Below are 14,082 nucleotides of genomic sequence, written 5' to 3' on the forward strand. Positions count from 1 at the left end.
AGGGGTGGGGGGAGATAAGGAATACAAAACAGTAACTTTATCCAAAAAAGAAATTCTCCGAAGTTGTTGCATTGATTAGGAGCCACCTCTTTCTGGGAGGCCGCAAGGTGGTGGAAACCTGCCCCTGCAGGCACCAGGGGAGGCCCCAGGCCAGCCTGCTGGGAAATGCGTGCTGATCTGTGAGAAGGGGTTCCCTGGGTGCCTCTCGGGACTATGCCCATTTAGGCCTGCCATTGGCGACAAGTCCTCATTCACCTGAGCTTCTGAAAAGCGGCTCCTCCCAGGTAATCTCGGTTGACATAACTAATGTTTTCTCAGAGCTGCCCCCTTGCTAAGACAATGGAAAAGTCTACCCAGATGGACCCAGCATGAAGGGAAGAAAATATTTCTTGCACAATTCTGTCAGGCTCTGGGCTAGGTGTCTAATTTACATAATTCCGTTTAATCTCTCCAACAATCTTGAGAAGCAGCGCTATTAACCTGTTATTTACTCTGTGTGTAGAGAGGAGGGAGCTGAAACTCATAAAACTGAAGACGGAAGTGGCTTGTCCTGATGCATGCCCTGTGCTTGCATGGAGACTGTGTGACAGGGAGAATGTGGGTTTTGGAATCACAGGAGCCAAAGTTTGAATCCCAGGTACTACACTCACTAGTTGGGTAATTTTGAGAAAATTATTTAACCTTTCCATGATCACAGGGTTGTTTTTTGTTTGTTTGTTTTTTGTTTTTGTCTCTCGGCAAAAGATTAGAACACAGACAACATAGGATTCTTGGGCAGGTTAAATTAAATAATAAAATGAAAGTCGACGGGACTGAAATTCCAAGCCAGGGTTTTCGGACTCCAAAGTAACTAAACCACAGAAACTCATGACCCTGGAGAGACACAGAGGCCAAATCCAGAGCTGCTGAGCAGGCCAGCAGAGAACTGAGAGTCGGATCCAGTCAGGTGCAACATGGGGAGCAGATCTATAGAGGAGCAAAGCTGGAGCCCCATAAGCCATGCTGGGGAAAGGTCACAGCAAGGTCAGCAGCCAGGCATACTGAAAGATGGATTAATATGTACCTGCCATATAGGAATGATAGAAAAGTACACCCCAAGAAATTGAGAACAAGAGAAGTAAAATTGGCCCCTGGGAGTTAAACAATATACAGCGGCAGCCCCAACTTGAATCTAAGCAAGTTCGAAGGCCTAACAAATGTGTGTCTGGAATCTTATGGTCTGAGAAACGAGGAGCCTCTAAAAGGAAGATAAGGAGATAATAGAGTCACAGTTTGTGGCCATGGAACCCTCCAAATGCAGTTTCCTTGGACTGAGGAGAAGGACATTGTGTGCTGCACGAGACTATAATGCAGGAAGTCGTTAATAGAAACAATTCTCCCTGGACATTTTCTAAAGCAGAAGTCATCTGCTGCTGCAGGGAGACAGGTGGGCGACCATGACAAGGATACGAGAAAGGAAGTTCATTTCCAGACTATGAGATAAACTGAGGGCTCTCAGTACTAGGGAAGCCACTGACCATAAGGTGAAGGCATTGGAGACTATTTTTTTTTAAGTAAAATTCAAATTTAACTAGGCATCCTGTATTTTTATTTGCTACATCAAACACAAATATTTTATTTCTCCTATTAAATTTCTCTTACTAAATTTCTCCTATTAAAACACACAAAAGTTGTGGGCAAGAGCCTTCTTACACTGCTGATGGAAAAATGTTCAATCTGGTGGGGAAGTTAGCAAAGTATTTTCAAATAAAACGAGAAAATTGATAATGGGAATTAATTCCAGTACTTGCAATGCCCTACAGTTAGAAACAACTTACATGCACATCAATAAGGGCACTGGTAAACTAAAATAGAATTTTTTGTGCAATGTAACACTGAGAGTAGAGCACAGGATCTGGAGTCAAATGCCCGAGTTCAAATCCCGGCTGTGCAAGATACCAGCTATGAGATGCTGAGAAAGGTTAGTTAATTTGTCTATGCTTCAGTTTCTACATTTGTAAAATAGGAATAACAGAAATGTCTACCCTGTAAAGCTTTGGTAAGATGAAATGAGCAGCCTTTACAACAGGGCCTGGCAGATAGTAACGCTTTAAAAAGAGAGCTATTATCATTATCATCATCATCCGTGTTGTAGAATGCTACGGAGCCATTAAAAATAACTTTACAGATTTATATTTATTGATGTGAAAAGATGTCCCCATTATACAAGTGAGGAAAAGCAACCAACATATATAAGCATCCATTTAGTAAATAAGTTTTGAGTACGTCTCTCAGTTATGCCCACTGTTAGAAGTCAGCAACAGCAGACAGAGCAAGGAACACAGCAGAAATGACCTTTTACCTCATGAAACCTAGACGATCATGAAACGACAAACATCACAGAAAATATATACAAACTAAAATTTAATTAACCGTCTGATAAAAGCTATGGAGGAAAATAAACAGGAGAGTAAAATAGAAAAGATCTAATGAGAAAGGGCTATTTTCCTTGAAATCTGAAGCATAAGTGGAGTTAGCCAGGTCAAAACTGGAAGAAGAATATTGTAAGCAGAGGAAGCAGTGTGTGTGAAAGCTGTGACGAGGGGGAAATCTGGACAAGTTTCAAGAACTTGAACAGAGCCAATGGGTTAGAGCCTAAGGAATGAGTGGGAGAATGGAGCAAGGTGAAATTGGAAGCAAAAGTAAGACTTTGATCATATTGCGCTTTGCAAAATATCAAAAGTCATATCAAGTAATGTTGAGTGGTTGAGTCTATATGTAAGGTCCTCCAATACAATCTCACCCTCTCTCATTTTTCTTTTACATGCTCAAGATTCTGACTATTGAAGAAGAACAAAGTTGGAGGACTGATACTACCTGACTTCAAGACTTACTATAAAGCAACAATAATCAAGACAGTGTGCTATTGGCAAAAGAACAGATAAATAGATCAATGGAACAAAATAGAGCCCAGAAATAGACTCATCTAAGTATAGTCAACTGATCTTTGACAAAGGAGCAAAGGCAATACAATGGAGCAAAGATAATCTTCTCAACGAGTGATGTTGGAACAACTGGACAATCATATATAAAAAAATGAATCTCTACACAGACTGTACACCCTTCACAAAAATTCACTCAAAGTGGATAACAAACTTAAACATGAAATGCAAAACTATAAAACTCCCAGAGGATAACATGAGAAAAAAACCTAGATAACCTTGGCATGGGTGATGACATTTTAGATGCAACACCAAAGGCATGATCCATGAAAGAAATAATTGATCAGCTGGATGTCATCAAAATTGAAAACTTCTGCTCCAAAAAAAACCCAAAAAAACAAACAAACAAAAAAACAGTGTCAAGAGAATGGGAAGGCAATCCGCAGACTGGGAGAAAATATTTGCAAAAGAAACGTTCGATAGAATATTCAGAGCTCTGAGATGGAAAATTCAGAGCTCTGAGATGGAGTCTCTGCTAAGTGCATCTGTATCAGTGACTTCAACTAGATCTAAAATTAAATTCATGTGTCCCTATGGAAGGGGCAGAAGCGATTCCCCCTTCAGCTCCCACCTCTGCCACTGAAAAGCTATGTGTGGCCCCTGCTGCCCTGGGTTCCTTCTATGCCCATCGAATCCAAGAACCCCAAGTCAATTGCAGCTCCCTTCAGTATCCCCCATCTCCAGATTGCAGTGGCTGTGGTGAAGCCATTGGTGTTCTCCCCATCAAGGAATTTCTCAAGACTTTGGCAAAGGGGAAGTCCTCCGTGCTCTCCTGGGAGACGTACTTAGGGAGTGAGAGGGTAAGCTGCACATGATAAATCCACTCCAGCATTCCTATCTCTCGGAGTCTGTGGATTCTTTCCTTTACTTAATATCAAGGAATTTATGACATCTCAACTCTGTTTAGTGTTGGCCACCACTGAGTCCAGATTTCTGTCAACCAACTGAACAAACAACAATGTCTACTCCCAGCTGCTTGAATTTGTAACTGAATCTGGAGTCTCTGCTAAGTGCATCTGTATCAGTGACTTCAACTAGATCTAAAATTATGTTCTGTCCTGAGTCAACAGCCTGCAAAATTCATTCCCACACATATTCCCCAGATCTTTGAAGGTGTAAATTAGCAAAATTTTGCAAATTACTTGTTATGTATGCCTTCTGTTCCCAGGTTTGATTTTTTTTTTTTTTTTTTTTTTTAGCTACCCATGTCTCCCATGGGAATTTTCGATCTTATCCTGAAGACAAAGGAGAGTTGCTGCAACGCAGATCGTAAAAATAGACTGCTTCTTTCAGTGTGACTCTTTTGGGTAAAAGAGTTATAGTATTGAGCAAAAAAAAAGAAAAAAACAGAGTCAACATTCAAAGATGAAGGGCTGCTTTAGCTAGTGTGAGAGTCCTCTGGCGTCCCATATACCCCCATTCTAAGTCTTATCGGATCAGTGCCTTAATTTTCTCCTAAGAGGCATGACAAGGCTGAGAACTCAACTGATGTAATTCTACAACCCTCAGAGTCCAACTTTGAATTTGTTTTTCATTTTCTCAGCTGTGTTAGAGGTTGGAAATTCATTTAGCACTGCTCTAGTGAGTTCCTGGGCATTAATATATGCCTTAAATTGAGAATTCGGGAGTTTACATTGGTTGTTCTCTTTTACAAGCTAACTAGGGCCAGTTGGAGCAGCCACTCTATCCTATAGTCTTTAAACTCCTCCTGTCTTTTATACTGTCCCAGCACAGTGGTTATAGGGTCTTGAAACCTTGCTTTTTATAAGGACTTCATACAAATGATCACAGGTGATAATTAAGATATTCTGTTGCTGTGAACCATGGGCTTCCAGATTCCCGTCTCTGAGTCTTGAAAAGATGACCATTGTCATCAACTCCCCACTGAGACAATATAATCAATCCCAGGTTTCCCCCCGTTAAGCTCTTCCGAGTTGAAGAGCCCGTGGCACACTCCTGGTACAAATTTCTATATCAGAAAACTGCAAGGAACAGAAACAGATTCTGACCAACTTTCACAAAAGGGTAATTCATTGGAAAATATTGGGTAGCTCACAGATTTGGAAAATTGTCAGGAACCAAGCAGGGCTAGACAGCAGGAAAAATGTCCAGAATGTAGCCACAACCAGTGATAGACAGAGCGATCACCATAACTTCCAGGTTGGTCTCTTCATCCCTCTGTCTTTGCTTCACTCACTCATGAGTCAAACTTCTGGATACAAGCATTCAATTAGTGACCAGCAGGGAAAGGGACACTTCACCATAAGACTTCCACTAAAATCCCAGAAAGGGGTTTGGTTTGGGGAAGTCAAAAAATGACAAATGACCCGTATTGGGGAATGGTGTTGCCTTTCAGGGATGTTACCTAGTATCATGATGTTGGCAGCGGAACAGAGGGAGCCAGACCCTTGGTCGTTACTCATCTCTGTTGGCTCAATGAGATGTTATCACTTTTGTGTGGCCTGATGTCATGAGTCCATGCAAGTCACCATGAAATCCCCCTCTTTGTACCTGTAAGAGCCCTGTGCCACGTCCTTCTTCCTGTGCTTGGGAAACATCCCTCCATCCCCTACGATGCTATACTATGGGAAAATCGGTGGGGCCATAGCAGATCTGTTTCCGTAGAAAATCTAAGTGGCTATTTCTACTCTGGCATATTTCTCTCTTTCACAGACTCTCCTGAGAAAAGGGGTGAGGTTCTAGACTTCCTCAAATCTGTCTAGAATTTCTGCTGTCCCCTCTCACCTAGGGCTTGACCTAAGGCTGAGGGAGTGGGAGGATTCTCCAGACCGGAGAATCTTTTTGTTGCTATTATTGTTGTTTTGTTCTGAAGACAGGATAATCTGGCTTTGCATCTATATTTCTAACTCTATTACTTATGCCCTGACCTTCCTTGGTTCTCTGCATTCTGCTTGGTCATCCATCTTCCAAGGCAGGAAACATAGAACACACAAGCTGTTTGCTAAATCAGAGCAAGGTTTATAGACTAACAGGAAATAATGAGAAAAAAGTTAAAATATAATAAATAATAAGCTAAAATAACAATATAAAGTAATATACTGCAACATTACTGTTTTTGCTTATCTATATTTTTCTTTTGTTAATTAAATCAAATTACAGGGTAATTTAAAAACAAAATTGGGCCAAAGCAATCTTGAGATAGAAGAACAAAGTTGGAGGTATGATGCTCCCTGATTTCAAACTAAACAACAAAGCTATAGTAATCAAAATAGTGTGGTACTATCACAAAAACAGATACATAGATCAATGGAATAGAGTAGACAAACCAGAAATAAACCCACACATATATGGTCAATTTAAAAAAAAAATCAAACCTGGGAACAGAAGGCATACATAACAAGTAATTTGCAAAATTTTGCTAATTTACACCTTCAAAGACAAAGGAGGCAAGAATATACAATGAGGAAAAGACAGTCTCTTCAATAAATGGTATTGGGAAAACTGGATACATGCAAAAAAAAAAAAAAAAAAATGAAGCTGAGCAACTTTTTTTCACCATATACAAAAATAAACTCAAAATGTATTAAGACTTAAACATTAGACCTATAACCATAAAGCTCCTAGAAGAAAACATAGGCAGTAAACTCTTTGATATCAGTCTTAACAATATTTTGGGGGGTATGTCTCCTCAGGCAAGGGCAAAAACAAAACAAAACAAAATAAACCAATAGGACTACAGCAAACTGAAAGCTTTTGCACAGCAAAGGAAACCATCAACAGAACAAAAAGGCAACCTACTGAATGGAACAAAATGTTTGCAAATGATAAACCTGATAAGAACTCATAAAACTCATATTAAGAACTCATACAACTCTATAAAAAAAACACAATCCAATTGAAAAATGGGCAGATGATCTGTATAGACATTTATCCAAAGAAGACATGCAGATGGCCAACACACACACATGAAAAGATGTTCAACATCACTAGTCATCAGGAAAATCAAATCAAAACCTCAATGAGATATCACCCCACACCTCAGAGTGGCTACTATGAAAAAGACAACAAATAACAAGTGTTGGCAAGGATGTGGACAAAAAGGAATCCCTGTGCACTGTTGGTGGGATTATAAATTGGTGTGGCCACTATGGAAAACAGTATGGAGGTTTCTCAAGAAATTAAAAATAGAACTACTATAACCCAGTGATTCTACTTCTGGGCATTTATCTAAAGCAAATGAAAACACTAATTTAAAAAGATATGTACACCCCATGTACATTGCAGCATTGTTTACAATAGCCAAGATATGAAAGCAACCTAGGTGTCCATCGATAGATAAATGACTAAGAAAATGTGGTATAACATATATATATAATGGAATATTACTCAGCCATAAAAAATGAAATCTTGCCATTTGCAACATGAATGGACCTTAAGGGCATTGTACTAAATAACATAAGTCAGACAGTGAAAGACAGATACCATGCGATCTCACTTAAATGTGGAATCTAAAAAACAAAACAAATGAACAAATGAAAAACAGAAACAGAGTCATACATACAGAGAACACACTGATAGTTGCCAGGGGGAGGAGAAAGGGGGGATGGTCAAAAAAGTTGAATAGGATTAAGATGTATAAACTTCCAGTTATAAAATAAATAAGTCAAAAATAAATAAATAAATAAGTCATGGGGATGTAATGTACAGCATAGGGAATATAGTCAGTTATATTATAATAACTTTGTACAGAGACAGATGATTACTAGACTTATTGTGTCAATCATGTTGTAAGGTATAAAAATGTCGAATCACTATGTTGTGTACCTGAAACCAATATAATACTATATGTCAACTGTACTTTAATTTAAAACATTAAAAAAATTAAAAATTATAAAACTTATGAATTGTAAAAAAAAAGATTGGTTACCATGTATGAAAATGAGATCTCCATCAACGGAGGTATTCAAACAAAGGCAAGATGATCTTCTGTTAGGTATGTAGTAAAAGGAACTTCTCCATTAGTGGAAGGTGGGATGAAATGATGTCTAAGATCTATTCTAAAGTTAATATTTTATGCTTTAATTTTTTATTACATTTCTTATTTGCTCCACAGTTTTTGGCATTTTAATGGGACTATTTTGAGGTCCCTACTAATTATAAAAATTTTAAATGCCTTCCCTGGTTTCTAATAAATCAGTCAATATTTTTAATAGAACTTGTTTTGAATGCCCAAGATTGGCTATTTCCAATTCTGTTGGTTCTATTGGATTTGGTACAACTCATTCTGTTACAATGTCCTTATTGTTCTCTTCAATTTCTTCTGGCCTTTTCTCCATAAATCTTCTATGGAGTGGGTGTTTGCTTACTTTTCCTGGGTAAAGAGGAAAAAGTATTGCTCTGACCCAAGTTTGGGGAAAGCATCTTTTAAAACACTTGAAGAAGCCCTAGACTTGAAGTGAAGGAACATGTATTTCAGTTGTAGACATGGCTTTTTTCTAGCTATGGAAACCTGAGAAGTTATTCAACTTCTCTGAGCCTCAGTTTCTCATACGCAAAGTGAAGAGAGATTGTCCCTACTGCATCAACTCAATCTAAATTAAGCCAGAATGACAGTTCCAGTTGTGAAATGATCTAGAGGTCACACGATCATGGCTCTGTGTCCATTTCTCTGCCATTCTCTCCACTCTGCCCTCTTCTATGTGTCAGCTCCTCTTTCCCCTCCCCACTCCCCTGGCTACCTCCCCTTGTGATAGCAAAAACGATAGCCGTGTTTTCAGGCATCTCCCCCACACACTACATGCTCCAAAAGAAATCTGATCTCTTCCAGTAGTTACCATGGATGAAAGAGGAAACTTCATTCTCGGCAGTACTGGCAGCTGTCTCCTCACATGTCACCGAACAAACTGGGTCACATGCTCATCCTGACAAATCCCTGTGGCCCAGAGTGGACCAAGCTGAACAATTTAAGCCAACCAGGGCCTCCTCCGGAGATGAGGTGGATGTCATACTCTCATAAGAGGGAAGTTAAGCCTAGGAAGCAACTCCTCACAAATGAAGATCTGGGTGCTATTTCTGGGAAAAGGAGATGGAAAAATGGAGGGAGGGGAAGCACCCACCAAACGGCCCCTATTCCTTTACAACTCTCTAGATTAATATAAAAGTTACATGATATTGTGAAAATGGCAGTCTGTATATCTGTAAAAATGCCAGACTCCAATAAGCTAAGTGGCATCGGGAAACTGATTTGATTTTGGGCTCTACGTACCACTTTGGACAATTTACACTTCTCTGAGACTTGGATTCCCCATCTGTAGAATGGGGATGTGACCTAATAAAGGGACATGCTCACAAATATTCATTTATTATAAATTGCTTTTAATTGAATATATGCTAGAATTGAGCCAGCTTTTATAAAACCAATTTGGGCCAGTAAATTTGGAGGTCTTGTTTGCAACGTGAGACAACCAACCCTAGGCACATCAACAAGTTTCAAGTAACCATGACACTGACATTGCAGATGGAAGGAATGCTTTGTGAACCAAAATTTTAGTAACATGTAGAAAATCATATTCATGTGTGCATAAGTCATCATGCCCTGAACCCTTAATCTCCATATCTCTGATGCAGAGAGATTAATCTTCGAAGGAATGACTGACAACCCCTTGCTTCAGGCTGCTGAGAAAATGAAAATATCCTCTACAAATAGGATTCACATTACAATACTTATGCATGTTCTGTGCTATCCAGTCTTGTTCAAATGAAAAGAACTTAGTCACCTATTCTGTTGGAAGACATACTTGTTTTTTCTTTTTCCTTTTTGTATCATTCTAAGAATTGTTAGTAGCTAAAGAGGCTTGTTCTTTGCTAACAATCTTATCTAGGAGTCAGTTATTCCTTGGGAGACAGTATGGCTTGGTGAGGTTTTACCAAATTCTGACTCAACTATTTTCTTAACCTCTGCAAGCTTCAGTGTTCTCATTAGGAAAGTTGGGGTGATAACAGCACCCACTTCATTGTAAAAGAAAATAAGTGAGATAAAGTATGTTAAATGCACGAAAGAGAGTCCAACTGATTTAATATGTTAGCAATCACTTTTGGGATTTCTGAGAAAGAAGTAATGCACTGATATTGGAAAAGTACCAGGGTAAGTGGATACTTATTCTGATTTTAAACCTTGTTCCATCGTGGCTGGTATGTTCCAATATATGAGGGTCCTGGAACAAGAGTACAGACAGATAGGGGCTCCGGGATCAAGGCTAACCACCTTCTTTTCCTCCCAACTCAGTCCTGCACTGTGAGGAGTCTTGTGCACATGCCTGGGCAGCCCAGCCTGCACGTCCAAGCTCTTTCTGCACTTCCACCCCAAGGCAAAAAGTAGCTCCTAGTCTACCTTCTCAAAATTAGGAGACTATATACCCGTGATAAACTCTGCCATTGCCACTGGTAGACCAGCAGGTGAAGAGACTCTACAAGCCATGAAAGCAGATTGGAGCCATTTGGGCAGGAATTCCAGGGTGCCTAGTACAAATAGCATGGCCTATAAGGGGCAATGAGGAAAAATAGTGAGACGACCCCTCAGCCCCTTGGACAATTCGCATGTGGGGAGGGTGTAACTATGGGAGGGCCAAGGAAAGGGACCTCTAAAGTGTGGGGCCTAGGACAGTAGCCTGGGTCTAACAGTGGTACTAATTTCATCTCTTAGAAACTTATTCTTTAGAAATGAATGCCTATGCATTTGTTTAAATAACAGCTTTATTGAGAGATAATTTATATACCACGCAATTCACCCATTTCAAGTAAACAATTCAACGGTTTTTAATAGATTCACAGTTAAGCAACCATCACCACACTCAGTTGACTTCCATTTTAGTAATAGGGGGATCCACTCTCATTCCACTCAACACATCTAGCCCAGGGGACACATGGGAAGAGAGGGACTGAAATTGGCTCTTTTCTCAGGGGATCTCTCTTCTCCATAGCCTCTCATAAAGTGTGTCACTGCACTGAGTTAGTTTCCAATATTTAAAGATATGAATTTCTGGTACCTCATGGCCTCAAAATGCAACCCTATTATTAGCGTTCAATTAAGAAATAGTGACTTTCCCCCAAAACTGAAGAAAAAGGAGACCATCATACTAAGAGATGGTAGGTACATCAACCTCCAAAATAGTTTTTTCCTAAGAGATTGTCAAAGGAAATTTTGACTATATGAAATTTCCACCTTATACACTGATATCAGAACCTATTCCTCAAGAAATATACAACTTCACTCTACACAGGAACACAAAAGGAGCATTTTCCTTGGTTCGAGGCTATTAGACATGGCCTCAGGGTTTTTCAAACCCTGTCTGCCTGTGACTCAAAGTCAGACTTATCAATGTGGTTAGGTGCAGGGTGGTTTCCTAAATTCTTTCCATAGTGCATCTTAGTTAAAAAATTTTTTTAAATCCTGGCACCTCTACAATTATACACAACTATCCTTCACTCTCCAAATATATCGGTTCCTGACTTGGGGTAGTGTATTTCAATAGTAAGCAACCACAGGTTATCTATCTAGTCCCCCAGTTTCTGATAGCAAGTAGTCAGGTTTTGGAGAGCAACCAAATTCACCCTAAAATTCATCTGAATTGATTCAGCTCTTGCATTCAGATAGCAAGAGTTTGGTAGTGAAGATAGCTATATATTTATTTAAAATTCTATTTGTATACTTTTTTTTTTTTAATTAAATTTATTGGGGTGACAATTGTTAGTAAAATTACATAGATTTCAGGTGTACAATTCTGTATTACATCATCTATAAATCCCATTGTGTATTTGTATACTTTTATAGTAATGTATTATGGACATTATTTTAAAATCACACGAAAATAATTTTAATAGATGAAATGAAAATAAATGCAAATAGAAGTTCTAATCATTGTGCTACTTCCCTGGGGTGTATGACCCTGCTTTGGAGATCACGCCAACCCGTCGAGAACCAGGAATGACCTCGGTTTACCATGCAGAGTGTCCATAAAACAGCCAGATCTATATCACTGATTTTCAGAAAAATTCTCTGCTCTCATATATATTCACAGCTATTAGCATACCTCATGCTTGGGATGACTGCCTTTTCTTCATGTAGCCTCATCTTATCACTTTGCAAGTTTCGATGGTATTAGCAAATTTATAATAGTTTCTCCTTTCTCTGTTTCACAGGAGATCAAACAGCGTTAAATGGGCAGTTTCTGATTTTTCCTTAAAATTGAATCTTAATTGTGTTTAAAACTACCTTCTCCCTGGGTAGTTTCTCAATAAAAATTGCCAAAATGCTGAAAGGTTTCTGTCCTTCAGGAAATAACAATGTAAATCTGGCCTCTTCCTGCCTGGTACAGAATTCCAGATAAGTGTCTGGCCTTTGCTGACCCTGAGAGAGGCAAGCAGGGCCTTCCTCCGTGAACTACAGTTGCCAATATATTTGAGACTTTCAATTAAATTTAATCAATATTTCTGAAAGCTTCCCATGCACAAGATTCAGTAGTTGGTTTCAGCCTGATGTTCTAGTTTATGTTAATAGTGGGTTAGTGAAAGACATTATTAATGTGAGAAAAATGGCTAACATGTAAGAACCAGGTCTTCAAATAGCATTCAGATTTTTCATTTCATCTTTATATCCAGTCATCAATAAAAGGAAAAGTAGCTTGCCTATTACAGTGGTCTTCAAATGTCTTTTAGTAACACAAGGTGTTTTCTCTAAGATTGTACTTGGAACCATCATATGTGAAAAAAGAGAAAAGTCTCATTAATTTAGAGACAGGAGCCCCAGGTTTCACTTACCAGGTCTTACTCTCTTCTCCCCAGCTCCTGATGTTCTTTGTAGAACACAGGGGGGAAAGCTGGGGGTGGGGGGAGATTAAAATGTATCGACTAAAATCTCTGCACTGCAATAAACAACATGAATGTGTGACTCTGAGAAAGGTAGTCAGTCCCTCTTTGCTTCTGTTTGCTTGTTGTAGAGATAGACCCAATAATATTTACTTCCTGGAAGGATTATGAGCCTCGAATGAAAAGTTTGGGTCTGTGATTTCTTTCAGTCATTCTGTTCTTAGCAGGCCCAAGTTTCCTTAGCAAGAATAAGGGCTTTCATTACAACTGCTCTCAGCCCATGCCAAGGTGAGAGCCCACACAGGTGAGAGGGAATTTCTGCCTGAGGCTCCTTCTAGGCGGCAACACCTATGGGGGGGGAGGGGGGGAAGAAGACCCAAGGGGCCACCGGATATCTCAGTTGGTTAGAGCACAACAAGGTTGCCGGTTCGATCTCCACATGGGCCACTGTGAGCTGTGCCCTTCACAACTGGATTGGAACAACTACTTGTCTTGGAACTGATGGGTCTTGGAAAAAGACACTTAAAATAAATTAAGAAAAAAAAAAAAAAAGACCCAAAACTTGGATATGCAGCCGTAAGGTTTATGACTACACTGGCTTCTTCCTCTCAGGGAGAGAAGCCACAGGGATTCAGTGCCCCAGCTTTGCTCCATGAGGTCATGCTGACAAGTCCACTTTCTCCTAAATGAATTAATAACGTACTTTGTTTCTAATAACTAAATTTTATGTCTTTCCGTCCTCCCGTAATAGACTTCTTCTCCAGATTCCTCTTCTGATTAGTACTGCCCCACTCAATGAAAATGATTGTGAATATGCATTGAAATTATTACAAATTGTTCACTTGTTAGTTACTATTATTGTAGCATTCATACAAGCTTCCAGAAATTCTACATATCATACCTTTTGACATTCATGAATCATCGGCTTACACCAGCTTTGTTGTTTCTCTGTCTTCTTTCAAACATAACTGACCTACACCTCATCCATTCTGTTATAGCCCTTAAAAACGAAATCTAAGACAGACCTACAGCGGGTGCCTCTGCACAGAGAACTTGGATTTCATTGCTCTGTCCTTATTTTTTCCTCTACCAGCTAGTTTTGTTTTCCCAGAGTAGAGCCCAAATTCCACTCCAGATAATGCTGCTGCCTGGGATTCATGCCATGTGCCATTTGGAATCATTAGTTACTGATGGGGATGCCACAGCCCTTCCCAAACGTGAGGGTGGCGGGCTTACCAGGCCTGGATTCATTTCATGGCCCCTGTCATGCAGGGAC

This window comes from Rhinolophus sinicus, linkage group LG06, assembly GCF_036562045.2.
Source record: "Rhinolophus sinicus isolate RSC01 linkage group LG06, ASM3656204v1, whole genome shotgun sequence".
Lineage (NCBI taxonomy): Eukaryota > Metazoa > Chordata > Mammalia > Chiroptera > Rhinolophidae > Rhinolophus > Rhinolophus sinicus.